We start from the raw sequence: 20,930 nt of genomic DNA on the forward strand, positions 1-20,930 counted from the left end.
GCACCTGCTCGCAGCAAGCTCTGTCGTGTGCCAGAAACACAAAGCTAAACATGACATTGTCCTTGCCAGGGTGCCCAATGCCTGTGGGAGAGGTGGCACAGGCACTGGTTATTGTAATTATGGCATAGCAGTGGTTGAGGGATCAGAGACATGCACCAAACAGCCCAGGGACTCAGCAGGACTTCCTGGGGGGGCAGGCCTCGGAACTGTGTCTTAAATAAGGAGAAAGGGGAAGAGAGGGTAGGAGAATTTCAAGGGCGGGGGGCAGAATGAGCAAAGTTATAGAGATGTGACAGCCTACCTCTGGTAACTAGGGAGGTTTTAGTATTTCTGGGCCATAAATTTCTAGGCAGGCCGCCCAAAGCTGAGGGTGGCAAGGTAGGCAGGGGCGAGGTTAAAGGATCTTTACTTAATCCTCTGGCTCCAGACTTTATCTTTAAAAATCACTGAAGTTCTTAGGCAGATTGCGGAGGGATATTGTTGGATGGTCAATGCTAGGAGAGTGGAGGCTGGGGAGCACCCCCAAAGGTCCCTCTAAGGGGCTGCCCCTCAAGGTAGGGAGCTATCTTAGTACTAGCTGAATGGAGAGAAGAAGCCACTGCCAAGGTGGCGTGACAAGGGACTGGTGAGGGCAGTGGAGGCTGGGGGCCTGCAGGCTCCTGGGTTCCACCTTCTCGATGTGCAGGTGCTCCTTTCTCAGAGGATGACCCTTGCCCTGAGGCTGGGGAACCGCACGCTTGCATCAACTGCTGCCCCAGCCCCTTCACCTCCCCCTCCCCCTTGCTAGCTCAGAGGGTGGAAACAGAGGAAAGATGCCAGGTGCTCCGAATTCCTGGTTCTAGTCCCACCTCTAGTTAACCCACTCTGTGGCATAAAGGAGGGCTACAACTGTCGGGGAATGACCTTCTGTCTTATCCTTGGAGGAAATGATAGGGGCTATTGTTCCAGAAAGTTAATGGCACGAAGGCTCCCATTCACGTCAAGGGGGAGAGCACAGAGGGGTGAATCACAGAGAATCTCAGGCAACGGGTGGGATGGACGTGTGCTTGACTCTTCATTGGGTTCCTGATTCTTATTTAACATTGTCGGTAGGTTCTTAGAAACTGTGACCAGACAAAACAATGTATTAGGGAAAGCAGGTGCTTGAATAAGGTCATTTCATTTGACATGGGGAAAGATTTCTTTTTCTCATCAATGTTACAATGAAATGACATTGAACGAAATGTTGTGATTCGAGGACCTTCTACATACCATCATTTCTGCTGACAGAGGAGCATTAGGTTGGAGGGGGTCGTGAAACAGGAGCCCATTGGTAGGAGTTGTTAAGGCTCCCCCCATGAGACACCAGGAGTCCCCATGAGACACTGTCCCTGGTCACCAGGGGGCGCTGATGTAGTGGAGCTAGAATCTAGGTGTGGGAGACAAGCTTGGTCTTGGTTGGGCTCTAATCTGCATGCACGCCTCAGGAACTGGGTGTCAGACCAGGCCTCCAAGGGCATATTTATATGAGAGCGGTAGGGGCCTATGAAGAAAGGAATTTAGGGGGTACACAGTGGGTCAGAATCCTGGACTCCAGGATTAAGAATTTTTCAAGACAGTGGGGGGAGTCTAGATCACCCAGCACTGTTGGAAGACTCTCCAGGAAGGTCTGGGAGTCACCTGGGTGGGTGGTGGAGGCCTCTGGGCCTGGCTTTGGACCACGGCTCCAGCATCCAAGATGTGACCTTTCAGGGCAAGCATGGGGCTGTGTCCTAGTGTTTCTTGTTCCATTTCCTGGAAATTTGGACTTGGGACTCTTAACTAAGGTTGCAGGTTTAGCAAGTAAATATACCTCAGCAAATATTAGCTAAAAGGACAAATTTAAACTAAAATGTGACCCACTGTCTGGAATGGAAATGTAACTTTTATCTTGAAAAGGGCAGAGCCACCTGCCATGATTCACAAAGGACATGAGGTGGGCCCGTGGATTCTGCTGAATACAGACAGCACCCCTCTCCAGGGGCAGCGGGGCCACCCCTAGGTGGAGTCGGCGGCGGGGGTGGGCAACAAGTCCATCCTAGAGGCTGAAGTTCCCTAAAAAATGCTTAAGGAAAAAGCTTCAGGTCAAGTGAACAAGACAGAGAAACATGTGACAGCAACAGGTCAGGTCCATGACAACACTGCAGAAAATTCCAGAGCGATGTGTGTGTGTGTGTGCGCGCGCGTGTACGCACACATGTGTGCATGTACACACACACACACACCCCTTGGGGAGGATTCAGCTTTTACTAATTGTAAGGAAAACCTTTCTTCAAACAGACCAGCATCTAATTGTGGAAGAGGCTGCTTTGTGAACTCAAGAGCCTCCTTCTCGGGAGCAATTAAGCTGGGCACCCTCATTGTCACTGAATTAGGCATTTTTCCTTTCCTGTCTGTGTCGAAATCCCTTCTGCTATCCTCAATGCCTGATGGACTCTCTCAGATAAACATTTTTCCCCCGCAGTCAAGCTAAATTCCACATGCCTGGAATTCCACGAGCCCCTACCGTGTATGGGCACCTACTGTGTGTGGGCATCTACCGTGTGGGGGTACTCTGCTAGAAGGTGATGGAGGACCCCACCTCTGTTCACTGAGTTCCTGGGCTGGCAGACCAGCAATTCCCAGAACATCAGGAGAAGTGTTTATCAACTACGGAGATCCTTGATTTTAATTAGAAAGAGACAAATGGCAAGAAAATTACTGTAGCTAAGATGATGACATTAATTGTTATTTTAGGAGGCTAACGTTGATGGCACACTTGCCACTGAAACCTCCTCCCCGTGCACCAACTCACATCGTGACCCAGGACAGAGGTGCTTGCGAGCCCTCTCCAGACAGCGGGACCCTCCTAAGTCAGAGCTGGCAAGCAGAGGCAGTAGTTTGGCCCAGGCGACACCCCATCTGGCCCCTCTCCATGAGACCTTGCCTTTCTCCATCCTACTTGAGCACTTCTCTTGCTCTCAGACCCTCAGATTCAGCTTGTCTATAATAGAACTTTTTAGTAACACGTTCGCTCCCCACCCTCCAAAGTTGTCGGGTAGTGAGTCACCCCATTTCCCCAGATGTCATCGCTGTCCCCACCGGTGCTCAGGGCAGAGCCTTCTGTCACGCCATATCCACCCCATCCACTGCTGCTTCTCCCACCTCCCCCCCAAGTCCATCCATCTCTTTCTACCGCCACTGCCCGTCCCCTGGTCCCAACCCCCCATCTCCTGTCTAGAACACCACAGCAGCTCTTCCTTCCTCCATTCTCCAGTTAAACCAGTCTCTTGCACAAGGGAAGCGTGAGCTTGAAATGTAAATAGGATCAAGTTACCCTCCCTGCTTCAACCTCTGAGGCTCACTCACGCAGTGGGATGAGGATCCGTGCCCCATGCGAGGCCTCCAGGCCTGTGCGGGCTGGCTCAGCCCTGCCCTCCTCAACTCTCCCTTTCTGTCCCTTCCACAGATCAAGGTTTTTCCTGCTTCCAGGATGTCGCCTGCTGTTCCCTCTCCCTGGGGTACCCCTCCCCTGGCTCTTTACAGAGCTGGTGCCTTCTCATCCCTCAAGGATGAGCCAGAAAGTCACGTCCAGAGGCCTGTGCTTCTGAAGGCAGGCACGCCCCTCTCCTGCCTCTGCTCACTGTCTCCAGGCCAGTTTCTCCCGTCTCCTTGCCAGTGCCTTTCACGGCCTCTGACTATTTTATTTGTTTTGTTGACTTCTTATAAAGTGTGTTTTTCTCCATGAGAATGCCAGCCTCCCGGGGGCAGGGCATCCATCTCCCTGTCTCGTGTCCCCGGCAGTGCCTGAAGACACGGTCAAGCCAGGCATGGCTGCCCAAGAGTTCCGGGGAGCAGGTCCAGAGAACTGCTTCTCAGGAACCGTCAGTCACACAAAATAAGTGATTTTACAGTGAAGGCAGACAAGTGAACAAAAGCAAGTGAGAAACATGTTCCCTCAAGGCCCCGGAAGACAGGATACTCTGTTCAACCCATACAGTTCGAAAAGTGAGCTGCCAAGTCTTCATTCCGCAGCATTCCTGGGAACCCCACTCTGGGCTCCATTTGCTCTTTCTGGAAAGTCTCTGCAGCATCTGCCGCTGGAGACCAATAGGCCCCCTGTGGCCTGGACAGACTCGTGTGTCCACCTCCAGGCAGGATGATTTACGCAGAAATCTATTAAACTGGTCACCTGGGGCTTCCCTAGGAGGTGCTCAGCGTTGTGGTTTTCCCTTCAAGTGGTTTTCAACAACACTGTAGAAAATCTGGGCCATTTAAGTAAGAGGTCAGCGACGGAGGTGGTCAATTTCTCTGATTTCTCCAGGGCCCGGCTCCAAGAGATGGGCGCCGTCCCTCCTGCCGCTTGGGAGCTCCAGAGAGATGCTTTCCAAGAAGCGGAGTGCAGCAGGGTTCTGCTCTGTGTCTGCAGACAGGGGCGCTGACAGGGGCGCTTACTGCTTGTATCTGCACCGAGGAGGGAGGGGGCTAACACCTCCCTGTGTGTGATAGCTGCTCTCCACGTGGGGCGCGTATGCGCCCTCGGCTGTTATTTTGTAATTGGAGATCCTCTTTCCAGGGATCTAATCGGGCCAGCTGGAAGTCCGTCTCCCAACACTTAACCATCCTCCAGACACACAGCCCTCCATCGCAGGGCAGAGCTTTCCGCATCCCTACTGCCGGTCCAGCTGTTCCTGAGTCCAGCCCCTCCGAGCCGGCCCTCCCTGCAGCCACGCCTGTAGGCTGGGGCCTGTGACAGCTCTGCCGCTGCTCCCAGGCCTGCTCACTTGCCTCTCCATGGGTTTCTGTTCTTGTTCTCCGGGTCTCACAGCAGCCTGCCAACCGTGGATGGAGTGTCTTCCAAGCCCCCTCTCATGCAGCAGCCAGGGGGCTGGTGGGAGGGGTGCAGGAGGGGAGGAGCTGCTTTGCTCTGCTCCCTGGGAGGGTGCCCACGCCCACCACCGCAGGATGCAAGCTGAGGGGTCTGGCTGGCTGGGGGGACTGAGATGCAGCTGCATTGTGCTTCCGCGAGACCCAAGATTTGGTTTGTAGCATGGATCCCCAAGGCTGGAGGTCAGATTCGGTGTCCCCAACACACTGTAGTTCTATATACTTCAGTTATAATACTATATATTAGTATTGGATCACCTTTTCTCACTATATTTATATAGTGTTATAATAATAATTGGCACTTACAGATAGCTTGGTGTCCTGTCTTTCACATGTGATTGCTGATGTCGTCCTCAACATAACCTGACGGGGCTCTACTCTCTCCATTTTACAGATGGAAAGCCCGAGGCACAGAGGTTATGTTACTATCCCAAGGTCACACAGTACGCAGGGTGGAGCTGGCACTCAGTCTAGGTAGTCTGGCTCCTGAGCCTACGCTCACATCTTGTTTAAACTCTCACAGGAAGCCCCAAAGGCAGAGACTAAGAGGAGTTATGTATCTCGCCCTAAAGTCACCTGGTTCCTTCTACCTCCATCTTCACCCAATCTTGTCCCCAAGTCCCCAAGTCCCCTGAAGTGAGATTTGCATTTGTAAGTTCCCAAACTCTGTTCCAGCTCGAGGCCACAGAATTCAACATCATCCATGACGCCCACCATGTGCCACACACTGGAGACACAGAATGGACAGCAGGATGTGGTTTCTGCCCTGGAGAAGCATGGCAGGTAGGGGATATGTCATGGCTCATTCATCCCCAGCTACCGGCCAGACCCTGGATCAGGTGCTGGGGTCCAGCAGCCAGTGAGCAGCCCTGCCCCCCAGGCTGTCACGGAGAAGGCTATAAGCCAGCTGTTTGGCTACACAGGTGACCACATAATTGAAAATGAACACGACAGGGGAGAAAAATGAGTACAACACTAACTCAAAGTAGTAATTGAGGATCAAGTCTTCAACCTTTCATATTTCTCTGTAGGCACATCAGAGAGATTTATGATATTCAGGCACAGACAATAATGCTGATTTCATTTATCTGGAGACTCAGGAACTCAACGAAGGGGTGGTGGGAAAAACAGATGAGGTACTTGCCAACACGGCTGCGTAACTGTGGGCCAGTCACCCCGTCTCGCTCTAGGCTTCCCATCTATAAAATGGGGAGAGCAGGGGGCCTCCCTGGTGGTGCAGGGGTTAAAACACAGCACTATCAAGCTATCATTTGCCACTGCAGCATGAGTTCAATTCTTGGCCCACCAGGGAGGTGACCCACATGGCGCAGCAGACCTCTCCTGTCTTGCCTGCTGCTCCCCTCAGCAGTGTATTTCAGTAGATCCACCTGTTCTGCTCCCCCCGCTCCCTCTTGCCTACACCACAGTTCTTGTTTGCATAAATAAATAAATCTTAAAAAAATAAAATAAAATGGGGAGAGCAGTACAAATTTGCCAAGGGAAAAGGTGCATAAGAGTGTGTTCTTGCTTTGCTGGGGGACTGTTTGAATGTGGACACGCCCCTCGAGAATGTGGGCTGTGTCACGCTGACGGAGACTATGAATTTCTAGACGATAAGGACCAATGTCAGTCGTCTGAAACACAGGAGAAACCTTTGGCAGTCAACACCCACGGCCTCTTCTGGAAGCTGGCATACTGTAGTGTGGCTCTGAAACACCTAAACCAGGGAGGGATGGCAGGGTTCCTCTTGGGCATCAGCTCTGATTCATCGGTGGCTGATTGGAGCCTGGTTATTGAGGAGGATTCTGGGCTGTGTCCAGATTTGCCAGCAAAGAGGAACACCTAGGACCCTGCAGGACAATCTGAAAGTGGTCAGACGGGTACAGACCAGTGGTTGTCAGTCATGGCTGAACCACCATTAGCTGTGTGCCCTTGGATAGATCACCTTTTTCCTGGCAGCCTCAGTTCCCTTATCTGTGAATGTGGATGGTGGACTTATACTTGGGTGCTTGCAGGCATGAACATTCTCTGAGTTGATTCATTTTTGCTGGTGCTCACAAACCATGCTTTACTCTATGATAGTGTTTCTCCCACACTCCATCCCAACATTTTAACTTTCTTCTTTTGCTCTTACTTCATGCAAACAGTCATGGTTGTAGCCAGGAAAGAAAGGTGTTATCCCAGGAAAGAAAGGTGTGACAATGAGCAATACTACTCCCCAGCATCTTTCTCCACTCCAGCACAACAATAAGACAGCATTGCCTGCCCCCACTGAGTTTTGGTTGTCCAGCTAGACATTACATTTCACGGCCATGTCACTAGGTTCTCACCAACAAAATATGCACAGAAGTGACGCAGGACACTTCTGTATCCCTTGGTGTACATGAGCTGCTTGCACAGGCTTGTGAAAGCCAGTAGTATGCACCCTCTGTAGTCTGTGTTCTCTGGCCTCTCACTGCTGGCTTGAAGTCAACCGCAGTGGAGTATTTACACCACGGACATTGGCAAACACTATAAACCATAGTTCCTGCTGCTCTTCTGGGAGATCTGGTTGGTAAACATTCACCAGCAACACCACTGTCTATGTCAAGTGCACAAAAAGAAGCAGCTAGGCCTGGATACACCCTTTGTCCCCCTCTCGAGCTGATAAGCAACTTGCCAATGTCCAAGCTCTCACCACGCAGGTGAGCCCAATGCTGTAGGGCAGGATCGGCAAACTTTTTCTTAATAAGGGAGACAATCACTATTTTAGGCCAGTAGGTGAGGTTGTGATTATTTTTGAGCTGGAGCTCAAAAATTTCTGGGGTTCCAGATAATGCTACAGTTTGTAGATCCAAGGTAGGCACAGGGTAGTTTCTGGGTCTCCTTTACAGGAATCACTAGACCGTGAAGGAGACAATGTGCCCTGCAGGTGCCTCTGGCTATATCAGCAAGCTTGCCTAGGGAGTAGGGGGGGGCTCTAGGGGCACACTAGGGATGGGGTGTGTCTTGCTGTTCTCTGTCTGGCTTCCCAGTTTACCAGACCCTGGATGAGGTCAGCCTAGGGGAGAATGAGACCAGAACTTGCTGGTTTATATGCTGATTTAAAAGCAGCCCAGTGGTTCTCCAAGGGCCACAGAGAAAGCCACACTCCCTCTTGCTGTGAGGCAGGAGACGTGATGGGAAGAGACTGTAAATAAGGAGAAGCTCTGGGGCCAGCACCACCCCGAGACCTCTGCTATGGGCCAGCACAGGGTCAGAAGACAGTTTGAATTTGAAAACCATTATGTGGGGCAGCCACACGCCCAGCTCTCCCTGTTGCCTTCCATCCAGTGGGGCCACTAGTTAAGTCCCCAGCCTCGTCGTGTGGGCATCAAGGTGTGGACCCCGACCAGGGAAAGGGGAAACATAAATTCCTGCCCCATGGATGGATATTAAGGAAATCATAGTTTAAGAAACCTTCACGAATTCATCCTGATTCTATCTTGCTTTAACCTATAAAATTTCTCTCCGTCTTTCAGAAGAGGAAACTACAGCACAGAGGGGCTAAGAAATGTGCCCTGGCTCACAAAGCCAGCAAGTGGTGGAGCTGAGATTTGAACCGGCGGCTATTGTTGTAGCCCTGCTCTCACCACCTCACTCCATGCCTCTCTGCACTAAGGCCTCAGCTTACACTGCAGTCAAGCGCTGCCTGGGTAACTACTGGATGCCAGTAGTTGGGCTGGGTGCCAAAGAAATATAAATGCCCACCTACAGGTTTCAAGTTCATGGCCCTCATGCAATCACCCTGCCCCTATCTCTCTGCCATTTCGTCTTTACCATCCATCAGCAGGGCCTGCCGCCCAGTTCATACACTTACTGCCCACACTTCTGCCTGCATGTGTGTTGTGTCCCTCACTTCAAATCCTCTCCCCACTTCCTGAATATCCTGCTTTCTCCTTCAAGCCGTCTTCTAGAAATAAGGCCAGAGAACAGCTGCTGACTGCAGAATCCCAGAATGTCAGTGCTAAAAGAGATCACTCTGCTCAACTCCTTACCTGCAGAATATCAGGAAGCTAGAGCCAGAGAAAGGTTAACTAATTCATAGGTTCAAGATGTATTTAGAGCAGAATCTGAGTCGTCTAGAACCATCTAGCATGTTTCACCATGGATACTTGCCAGGATTGTATGGGGGAGGGGTTTCTATCATCCAAGGCATTTGGTAACATCTGGAGACACCTGTGGTCACAGGAGGGAGGCGCTACCTGGCATGGAGGACATACAGTGAGGATGTGGCTAAGCGCCCTATCGTGCCCAGGATGGCTCCTGCCACCAAGAATTATCCACCCCCAAATGCCAATATGCTGAGGTCGAGAAACCCTGGTGCAGGATAATACAATTTTTTTGCATCATCTCTTTCACCTCAAGTAGTTCCCATTACAGGATTCTGTAAGCGTGACGACGAAATGGTGCCTTCAGAGATGGATTGGGAGCCGGCAAAGCAGAGGTCTGATTGGATACCGGCCCCCCACTGCCCTCCTCAACACACTTTCCCAAGAAAACCAAATTCCCTTTCATAGGCTCCAAGCCCCCCAACAGATGCGTTTTTCCTTTTCTTTTGGGTAGCAAAATGATGAACAAATTGAGACTGTTCTTGTGCTGAAGTCAGTCACACCAAGATCTTTGCAAACCTTTCTAAGAAGAAGAAATTATATTGTTGTAGCAAATGGAACATGTAATGCTTACAAAGTTCCTAGGAGAAATCTTTGCCCAAAAATTGTGCCCACTTGCTGTTTAATGCTGTTACTAAAGTACAGAAAAGAGCCAGCTCATTAAGTCTGCCTCGGATAAGGTAAAGCAAGCCCGATTCCACGTCCTCTCCTCAGCCCCATCTTTTCTGCCTTGTGAGAGGCCCCAAGGGCCTGAAACTCTTCTCTTCATAGAAGCAGAGGCACCATTAATGCCCAGATCCACTGTGCTTGCCTCCTCCCAACCCCAAAAAGAAATACTGGGTATGTTGTAACATGTGGGGGAAAAAAATCGAAAGCAAGGGCTGCAAACACCCAGGGGAATGAAACTAGTGTGCTTCTATCTGAATGTGTTGTCATGTTATTTCCAGTAAAAAATAATTAAGCAGCATTACACATGTCTTGCTTTTGAATCATGGCTTATTTTAAAGAGTCAAGTATATAAGGCCTATTCTTGGGGGAAGGAGTCACCCCTGATTTTGGCAAGATTTTAATGTATTCCCTTTGATCAGAAATTGGTTGTTGTCTTGCATTATCTTTTTTTATCATTCTTTTTTTTTAATAAAAAAGATTATTTATTTATGCATACAGGAGCTGGGGTACAGGTCAGAGGCATGGGGGGGGGGTGGTTGGAGGATCCACCAGAGACAGAGTGGGGAACAGAACAGGTGGATCTACTGAAATACACTGCTGAGGGGAGCAGCGGACAAGTCAGGAGAGGTCTGCTGTGCCATGTGGGTATCTCGCTGGCCGGGGATGGAACTCTTGCTGCAGTGGCTGTGGATAGCTTCATAGGTTGCGTCTTAACCCCTTGCACCACCAGGAAGGTCCCTCCTGCAGAATCTTTTATCTCCTGCGTGGATTGAATTTTTTAGCTGGGTACATGGCTGCCCAGATAAAGACTACAATTCCCAGGCTCCTTTGCAGCTAGACATGGTCACATGACTACATGCTGACCAGTGGAAAGTGAGTAGAAGTGATGTACGTGATACCTGGACCTTACCCTAGCCTACTTCCCCTCTTCCTATACCCTTGATAGCTACAGTCCTGGTGGGTATCACCCAGCCATATGGGTATCACCTAAGGGATGGCAGAGCAACAAGAGGGACGGTGCTTGCATCCCTGACCTGGATGGCCATCCCAACCTAGGGCTGCTTATTTCTGACTGTTACATGATGGAGAATTTTAAACTTCTTTTTCATCCAAGCTACATGTCTTTGCATGTCTGTTACAGCTAATGAAACTAGATCCTAATTAATTGATTCCACAAATGGTTTGTAAATTTAAATTAATTCAGTGTAGTGCACGGGAAGTACTAAGTATATATTGACATTGTGGTAGGTGTGGGAGATACATAGATGACAGCACACACACCATCTCCAAGGAATTCTAGAAAGAACTGATGGTCATCTTTATAACAATTTTCACAAATACACCAGTTCCTGAGATGTGAGAGCAAAGGTCTACTACTACAATCCCAAAATGCATTCCCAGTAACACCAGTCCCATCAGATGCTCTGTGATGAGTTCACAATTTTTTTCTGCCAAGGACCCAACAGTAAATATTTTAGACTTTGTGGCCCATACTGTCAAAACTACTCAACTCTGCCACTGTCATGCAAAACACAGCCATAGGTAATATTATCTAAATAGGCAAGGCTCTATTCTCACACAAATTTTTTTTACAAAAGTAGGTGGCAGGCAGTTGTAGTGTGCTGACCCCTGATCTATGCTAAGAGAATCAAATAGGATAACCTTGTCTTCGGGACTTATAAGAAATGTAGGATGTTAAAAGCACCAAGATTTTAAAAAGCCTATTTAATTTTATTTAAGCTAATATTTCCCAAATTTACTGAACCACTTAATACTTTTTATAATGCATCCCAGAACTGATCTACTAAATGTTCTGTTGTAAATATGGGCTAAATAACTTTTATTGTTAATGGATTATTTTAGGTGCACTTAAAATGCAGGGTAATACAAGGATTATCGACATGCTCATCACCCAACCCAGTTGAAAAAACAGAGCATTAGAAGTTCAAAGGCCCTTCCTGATTCCATCATTTCTACCTTTTGAGAGCACCCGCTCTCTTGACATTCATTCTCCATGCATGCTTTCTACTTTCTACCACATTTAAGAATTTCTAATAATATATAGACTAAACTTTATGGAATTATGAGCATATTACACAATTGTGTCTCAATTGCCTTTTTTACACAATCCCATATGTCTGGGATTAGTTATACAGTAATAGATAGATCTAGTTCATTCATTTCACTGTTACTTGGTTTTTCATTTATTTTATTTAATTTATTTTCATTTATTTTATTTATTTCATTTATTCATCCACTCTCCTGTAGACAGATAGCAAGGCTCTTTTTCTTCATTTTGCTATTAAAAACACTTCATCTGTGAACTTCTTTGTATAATCTCTTGCTTTTCATGTGGAAGAACTTCTCTAAGGTATTGACCTAAAAGTAGAATTATGTGTGGTCAAGTTTACTTGAAGGTGGATTTTGCGTCACCTCCAGTGGTGTTTTAAGAGTTCTCACCATCTACATCGATGCTGACTTTGAAAGCATTAGACTTTGATTTTTTAAAAAGATTTATTTATTTATGATACAAGAGCTGGGGTACAGGCTAGAGATGTGGTGGGTGAGAGGATTCACCAGAGACAGAGTGGGGAACAGAACAGGTACTGACCAAAGTATACTGCTGAGGGGAGCAGCGGGCAAGACAGGAGAGGTCTGCTGCGCCATGTGGGTTTCTCCCTAGCCAGCCAGGGATTGAACTTGTGCTGCAGAGACTGCGGATTGCTTCATAGCGTGGTGCTTAACCCCTTGTGCCACCAGGGAGGCCCCTAGACTTTTATTTTTGTTGCCATACTGATGGGTATGAAATGCATACCTGGGCGTGGTTTTGAATTGCACTAGGATCACTAACGAGGTTGAGCACTTTTTACGTATTTCTTGGCAATTTGGTAGACTAGTTCTCTTTTAAGTCTTCACAGGGTTCTTTGGCTTGATCTTCACTGCAAATGCTAAGTTGACAATCAAGAGGATGATATGATCTGAATTCCTAAGGGGAACTAAGTCAGGAGGTTGAGTCTTTTAAGTTACTATTACATTTCTCAATAGCAATTATTTGATCGGAGCTACTTTTTAGGAGAGACAACTTAAGCTTTGGAGTCAATAGACTAGGTTCAAATCCAAGATGGGGCACATTCCACATGAGACTGTGGGCAGAACTCCTAACATTCCAGAGCCCCAATTTTCTTAGGTGTGAGAGGAAAATAAAGCCCCTTTATACAGTCAGGGGAGAGCTGAATGGAGCAGAACATGACAGGCACCCAGGCCAGTGTCTGGCCACGCAGGTTCCCAAAGTACTTTGTACCAAGAACATGGCTTTGTACCGAGAACTGATTGCCAGATTAATTGCTAAGGGGAGAGAATGTTCTTGTACAACCAATATTTTATTTTTATTGTATAACTAATATTTTGAAGTAGAGTTTGGGAGATTTGCAGGCATTTGAGTAAATAAGCCCCTTAGACAGAAATTTAATAGACTCATGAGTGGGAAAAAATCCTTGTCCCCCAAATTTCACAAACTACATACCCTCAAACTGCCAGGCTGAATAGCTCCAATTTGGAAGTAAGCCCTCAATGCTGTCATTTAAGATGATGCTTTCTGTGTTGCTTTACGCACCAAATGTTTCTGTTTTGCTTTTAACACATTGGAAGCTCAGAACAAATTCCAAGTGTTGGCAAACTCACTGTCGCCTGCAATCTGGTTTCCGCCCACACCAGGCTGTTGAATCCACTGCTCTCAAGGGCATCACAGCTCCCTCGCTGCCCAGCCTGGTGGCCTCCTTGCAGTCTGCATCTTCTCCTTCTGCATGGGTACCATGGATTCTGGTGTCCTCTCTACCTTAGTTTCCTGGGTATCTGTGGCCTCACTTTTGGGGGCCTCTTCCCTGATCTGGGATCCCCATCTCCTCTTCCTTAATCTCATGATGACACTGTTTTACCAGTTCTTTCCCAGGAACAATCTCACACACACCCATGACTTCCATGGCCCCCTGTTTGCCAGTGCCTGCCCCAAATGCCTCTTTGCTGAGATGCACACCTGAATTTCACCTGTCTACCAACGTCTCCATGTTGAAGATTTTTTTGCATTTGATTAGGTCCAGGAAATGATATTATGAGCCTGCTCACTCATAGTATCACTAACATATTTATTTAGTAACATTCCCTTGCATCATTCATTCACTCATTCAACAAGTACTTTTTGCACCCCAAATGTGTGCCAGAGACTGTGGTGAATTCCATGATCAAGGTAACTGATTTCTGTCCCAGCCCTAAAGAAAGAAGGAAGTTAACTGTCTGAGTTAGTCTATGCTGTGACCTTTTTTTCTGGAATGTTCTATGCCCCCAAACTTCTCCATAATATCTGCTCCCTTGGGACAAGACCTAGCTAACTAGGGACCAGGGTTCCTGTCTATTTGTGTCTTCCTTCCCTTCTGCTGCCTCTTCCCACTAGTGACCCATTTAATGCAGCTGACGATGGAGACACTCAACTGCGTGGGACAAAGTTCAGGGCCCCAACTGCATGATGCCTTAAAAATCTCATACTTCAGGGCCTCCCCTGGTGGTGCAGCGGTTGAGCGCTGAGTTGCGAAGCTGCCTGCAGCCTCTGAAGCGCTGGTTCGATCCCCGGCCACCGGAGGAGGGTCCCACATGGCGCGCAGACCTCTCCTGCCGCCTGCTGCTCCCCTCAGCAGTGTACTTCGGTCCTTCTGCCTGTTCTGCTCCCCGCTCTGGCTCTGGTGAATTCTCTCACCCTCCTGTGCTTCTGACTGTATCCAGTGCTTGTATGAATAAATAAATAAATCTTAAAAAAAAAAAATTCTCATACTTCAGAGAAAAGATAAAACCTGAGCCACCCAGAGGAGCTCAAGAGTCTCTGGGGTGGAAACAGTGGCCCCTAAGTCAGTCATCCCTGGTGCATTCTCTTCCTGAACGCTGTGGGGACTCACCATGAGTGGCAGAAGGGCTTGGGACACCCAATCTCGCCCAACCTGATGGTATAGTACCCCAGCTCTCCAACATATTTCTACCCTACCCCCAGAGGAAGTTGAATCTATTGTTTTTGGTAACTAGCAGGAGCTGATTTTCTTAGTCCAGAGTTGAGGGTGGTGGGTAGAGAAATAAGGATAACACATTTAATGGGGATAAATGCAGTTAGTATGCATTCACCAGGATGCATGTGTGCTACATGATTTCCATGCTAATTGGTGCTCAGTGCTGCATATATATTGTTTTACTTAATCCTCCCACAACATTGTGAGGTAGGGGTATTGTTCCCATTTTACAGATACAGGAACAGACCCAGAGAAGTGAGCAACTTGTTCAAAGTCACACAGAGTAAGTGTTGGAGCCAGGATTTGGACCTGGCCTGTCAGGCTGCAAGGTCCTGCTCCTAGTCCTGTGCTCTGCTTCCCCGCTGACCATTGGGTCAGCCCTTAATTCCCTGGCAGCCTTGCAGGGGGAGAAGCCTGACATGGACCATCTCAGTCTCAAGGACAACCAAGTGGGACAGCACCTTGCACTCCACATGCTCAAGACCGAGCCGTTATGGCTCCTCCCACCCTGCCTCTGCCCTGTCTGTTAGAAGCACTCCTCAGCTACACGCTCTCCCAAGATGGAAACCTCTGAGGCAATTTTAACATAAAATTTTGATGGGGGGTAGTTGTGACAAGCACATGCCCCCAAATCCAGCCATCAAGGTGGTTTCTTCCTACTTCTGTCCCCCAGCGCGATGGTTTCAACTACGCCCCTGAAAGATATGGTGAGTTCTGAAAAGTTACGGCGAAGACTTAATCACCCCCAGACCTGTGAGTATAGCTTTACTGGGGAGTAAAGTCTGTGCAGACTGAGATCAGGTGGAGATCGTTAGGGTGGGTCCCCTCAATTCAGCATGATAGGCATCCTCATAAGAAGATGGAAGTTTGGCCCGAGACACAGCAAGAAGATGGCGGCGTGAACAGGCAGCAGAGAGTACAGTTAGGTCGCCACGTGTGGAGGAACAGCCAGGGCTACAGTGGACGAGAAAGGAAGGCTCCTCCTTTGGAAGGAGCGTGACCCCAACTATACCTTGATCTCGGACTTCTAGCCCAGCTCAAGGTCTTTGCATCTGGGGTTCCCTCTGTGTGGACTTATTATTCCAATGCCCTTCCCTCCTCGCCTCTCTTCACCTTCTCCACTGGATAGATCTGTTTATGCTTCAGGATTCAGACCACACCATACCCCGTGCATTTCCAGCTCTCCCAGACCCAGGTCTTTACTGCCTTTTATTAGAGCGTTACCCTATTTTTCTGTGATTGCTGTGGATCTCTCTGCCTGCCTTCACTCCCACCGGTCCAACACATAGTAGGCCAGCCACACAGTGTGCAGGCTGAGTGCGGGGCTGCTGGGAGCAGGCGCTGTGGCCTGTCCCTGACACTATGGGGGTAGGAGACCTGAGCCCCAGAACGACTGTCTTGAGACCAGGGAGAGGGCAGCTCTTGTCTTGCAGGAGGCGCTAATGCACTGACACCAGTGCGGGGGAAGCAGTGGTTCCAGTGGGGTCACCATGGAGCCCAAGGTCGCTAGCCCAGCAGACAGGCTGTGGAGGGCTCTGGGAATTGTCCAAAGCCGGGCCAGGACAAGGGCACTCAAAGGCAAAGGAGAGAGCCGCTTCTGACTGTGTGAGAGGTTAAAGTGCCTTCCAGAGCCAAGGGAGCCCTGTGTGAGCCCAGGTGCTCAGCCTTGGCAGGTGCCCTTCTGCAGGAGAATGGGAGGCCCCAGGTCTGAATTGTGGGGTGGTTATGGACATGACCAAGGGAAGTGTTGGGTGTAGATTAGATCCAGATTCCCTCACCCCCCACGCCCACCCCAAAGCTGCCTTGGTAGGCCCCTGGTCAGGGTCCTTGGTACCAAGTATTCCTTGTAGCAGGAGCAAGACACTGTCCCTTCCCCTTCAAGGCCCCAAGATGCTCTCTGAACACCTGCTTTGTTAGTCCCCTCCTCTCCCGTTCCTCTCTCCCCCACACCCTGTGCACTTTTGCTGAGCTCACGCGCTGCGAAATCACCTTGTTCATTTGCTCACTATTGTTTGCCTGTATCACCTCAGTAGCGTGTAAGTCCTGGGGACTCTCCTCTGAGCCTAGAACAAGACCTGGCCCTGTGGATGGGAGAAGGTGCAGGTGGAGAATCCCCCTCCTCAGGGTGCTCCTTTTCCCCATGGGCCAGATGCTTTTGGGAACGAGGGGACTAACTCCAGTGGCACGAGGCCTATGTCCTCGTAGGATGGGCAGCAACTGGGTCTTCCCCAACTTGGTATCCCTGCACCCCACAGCACCTAGAGAGCCCTCAGCACCCCACAGCTGTCATTCCAGGGCTGTGTCAGCGGCACCAGAATTTCAGCCCAAGAGATGTTATGACATGATCTTCATCTTAGAATCCAGTTTCACCCACATAAGACAAATAACAAAACCTGTGAACCTTAAAAGGTACTCAGGAGACCTTGGAAGGGTTAAAAGTAGCAGATCAAACAGTGGTGGAATTCACAATGAGGGGCCAGACCCCATGAAGCAGCTGTCATCACCCTCTTTACAGGGCTGGGGTGTAGCCTTGCGAGACAGGCAAGGTAACTCACCCATGATCACACTAGAAGACAGCAGACCCAGAAGGGAGCATCTAGGGGTGTGCACTTAGCAGGTGCTCAGTAAATATTCTGAAAGAGTGAAGGTTAGGATGTAAAGCCCAGCTCTCCCCAGGTCCATTCTCCTATCTTTGCACCATACCCAATCTATCCAGAACCTGGTTTGCACTTTAGAAACACTTGCAAAAACGGTTAGCCATTTCCTGGAGTGAGCACATGGTTCTAATGACCCTCCCCTCCCCACCCAAGCCTGCTGGTGGCTCTAATTTATTGGCTAAGACAGAACTTGAGAACACCCCTTACTACCTTTATTTTAATACAGACTTACTCCAGAGCAGAAATACTGCCTCTTACAAACATGGGGAAAACAATATGGGAAAAAAGAGTATTTACTCTGTATTTCTGAAGTGTTTCAAAACCAGTAATTAATCAGAAAGCCTAGAAACTCCACGAGAATATATTATTTATTCTTAGTGTCCCCTGCCTCACTGCCCCCATCCCTCTCACCCTCATTTCCCAGAGGCCAAGAAAAAAAGTCAGAATTCCCCAGGTTTAGATTATCTGATGCCTTAATTAAGGAAAAATAAATGGGTCACCCCTGTCAGCTTACATACTGCAGCTGCATCAAATGGTATCCCTTAGAATACACCCAATCACTATAGAGGCTTTACTGTATCTGAATAAAGACAAAAACACGGCTGCAGCTGCATTTGACCAAGGTCACTCTGAAAATCAATGGCAGCACCAGCATCAGACCTGGGAAGCCCTGACTCGGGCGCCTCTGTCCTGCTGGTAGCCAGGCTGCCTCCCCCCAGGAAGCCTCAGCCAGCTGGTAGGTAATTATAAGTGCTAATTATCACTGACACTCTAGCCACCAAGTTTCCAAGTTCCTGCATTTGTTAAAAGGCCAAGCTACCTGGGTTTTTCTAGGATTGTTTATTTGGAGAGCTCTCACTCAGAACGAGGGGCCTACCTGGCAAATTCTAATATGAACAACTGGTTGGGGAGGCGATGGAGAATATTTTTACCTCCACTGGCCAGATTCTCCATTCTAGACCTCACCTGTCTCACTGTAGCTGTGTGACCTTGGACAAGGTCCATCACCTCAATGAGCCTCAGCCTCCTTATCTGTGAAAAGGGGATAATGAAGCCTGCCTTACACAACTGGTGTAGACAGCCCCCCATTAGACGGCTTAGTGCAAGGTGCAGAGAAGTTGTCCAGCTTGCTGGTTGGCTATATGAACGAACACAATGTCTTCACAAATTGGAGACAGTAATTTCTACTTCCCATCACATTAATGATATTGGTAAGTATGTGTATAGATTTGTTTATGTGTTGACTAGACTTAAAAATAGGTACTCTGAATTAAAAACACCTGATTCACACTGTACTGATTCTAATCCAATTACTGCAACTGGATCTGCAGCTACATAATAAGTCCGACATTTACTATTTAGGGAAACTCACCAGCTTTGTCATTTTAGTTTTCTCTTTGAAAGTGATTTCCAAACTTGATGCAAATTTAGCTGGAACAATTAATTTGTATTTTTTCTGCACGCAAATGACAAAAATAGCCTGGCGACTCAAAGGGAACTGACTGTCTCTGCTTCCTGGCTCTCACTGCATGCATCCTGGCCTGCCAGGATATCATCCTTGCATTCCAAATACCAGGGCTGAGGCCTCAAAGTGGAAGGACATTGGAATAGAAATCCTTGGTGTGACCGTCAGAATGACAGACACTTGGTCATCAGACCAGGTAGTACAAGCTCCAGGCTGGAGGCAGGTGCTGAGATGGCCAGTGGCCTTTGAAGCTCAGGTCCAGTCAATGGAATTATAAGGGATAGAACCATCTGCAAGAAGGTTATCAGAGTCTCCCAGAGGACTGATGGGTGTTAAGGAAGAGGACAGAAAAACTGGTTACATCTCTGGATGTCTGGGTTTGATATCTGGCTCCTGGCTCTGCCACTTGATAGCTTATGATGCTGGGAGAGTTACCTAATCTTGCTGGACCTTGATTTCTTCTTCTGTAAAATGGGCCCACTACTTTCCTAGATAATAAGTGTTCTGAAGCTCACTTGAGAAAGTATTCAAAGCCATTCAGAATTAAAATGCGATACCAAGGTATGAGTGTCTGTAATTATTTCAGGCATCATTTGTATAGGTGCTTCATGTTCACAACCCCACTTTCTGCTCACACTGACCTCCAAGGGGGACTGTTCTTATCTCCATGTTACTGGTGGGGAAACTAAGGTTCAGAGAGGTTAACTAGCTTGCCCAAGGCTGTGTAGCTAATTAACCATGACAGTAGGATGTGGACCCAGGCAATAGGACTCTGGGGCCCAGGCTCCTAACCTTTAAGATGTGGGGTCCCCTAAAAGCACGGCAAACAAGGAATATTTTGTCAACATGAGTTAAGAAAACAGTGACTTTTCCCACCCCGCAGGCCCTGGCTCTCTGCAAGGAGGAGCTGGGGTCTCCAGGTCATCCCAGGTTGGAGCTGGGGACTGAGCAGGGATGGTGGTAGTGAGCCTGCAGGGGGGATGCCACCCAGAGAAGCAAGTGGCAGGAGAGTCTGGTGGGCAAACGATGGCCTTTGGAGCAGGAGCTACAAGGTTCTCTGTCCAGGCACTTCCACCTACCAGCTGTCCCACCACTGGCTTCCTGACATGTAAAATGGGACCATTATGCTAATCTGGGAGGCTGCTTCAGATTAAAGGAGTCAAGTAACAAAAGCAAATCTCTTGTTGCCACTGATAACTGGCACCTAGTAGGTGCTCAATAAGTGGTTGCTCCCTAGCCTCTCCCTGAGACCTGCTATTACTGTAGGTGACAAGGCATAAGGCACCGAGGCATGGCCAGAAAGTGCCTAGACTGAATCCCGAGGATAAATACAACGCAATGCTTGTAACTATGGGTCAGGAGCCTGGGAGGCCTGAGTTCATATTCTGGCTCCACCACAACCTAGTCCTATAACCTCAGGCAGGTTATGTCACCTAGCTGTGCCTCAGTTTCCTTATCTATAAAGTGGGTATAGTAACAGACCCCACTTCATACGGTTTGTGGGATAACAGATAAGAATTGATCCTGTAAAGCACTTAGAATGGTTCCCAGCATACAGTGGACATTCAATAACTGCCAGCAATGACAACTCTGATCTGCATGCTCTAGACTGAAGGGCACGCCTGGGACCTCAGGGGTCTGTTTTCTATTGCAAACCCTCCATTTCCTTGCAGACCCACCAGTCAGGTCCCAGGAGGCCAGAAATCTGCAGTGTGGTCATAGGACGGGTTAAACTTTGGCAGAAGGGCAGTACCTCATCAGGTGGTGAGCGGGGATTTGAAGGTGGTGACAGTGACCGCCTGGAAAATAGTGCAGGGAACTGAGACAGTGTGTGCACCTGCCAAGTGCTCACATTCACACGGGCTGGACGCACTAGGCACGCACGCACATTTATGGGTTATGTGCTTTTTGCATTGAAAGTTTAACTTCTGACTCAGCTGAATGAGTTGATCTATTTCTTTTGCTTTGACTATAAATGAGTCCCTATGCATGGGGTGCCTGAGCTGCCCATGAACAATCCCCACCCCATGAGCGCCCTGGCTAGAGGCGTGAGAAATGGACCGAAGTCCTCCATTCC

At 48.6% G+C, this 20,930-nt stretch overlaps 1 protein-coding gene across 2 annotated transcripts in view; it reads right to left on the reverse strand.

The window, feature by feature from the left end:
- The window catches only part of ABTB3 (ankyrin repeat and BTB domain containing 3), a 239,971-nt gene that overhangs the window by 34,592 nt on the left and 184,449 nt on the right, over positions 1-20,930 (reverse strand). The window lies entirely within an intron of this gene.

The sequence above is a fragment of the Talpa occidentalis genome, unplaced genomic scaffold (genome assembly GCF_014898055.3).
Source record: "Talpa occidentalis isolate TD23 unplaced genomic scaffold, MPIMG_talOcc4v2.1 talOcc4.16, whole genome shotgun sequence".
NCBI classification, from domain to species: domain Eukaryota; kingdom Metazoa; phylum Chordata; class Mammalia; order Eulipotyphla; family Talpidae; genus Talpa; species Talpa occidentalis.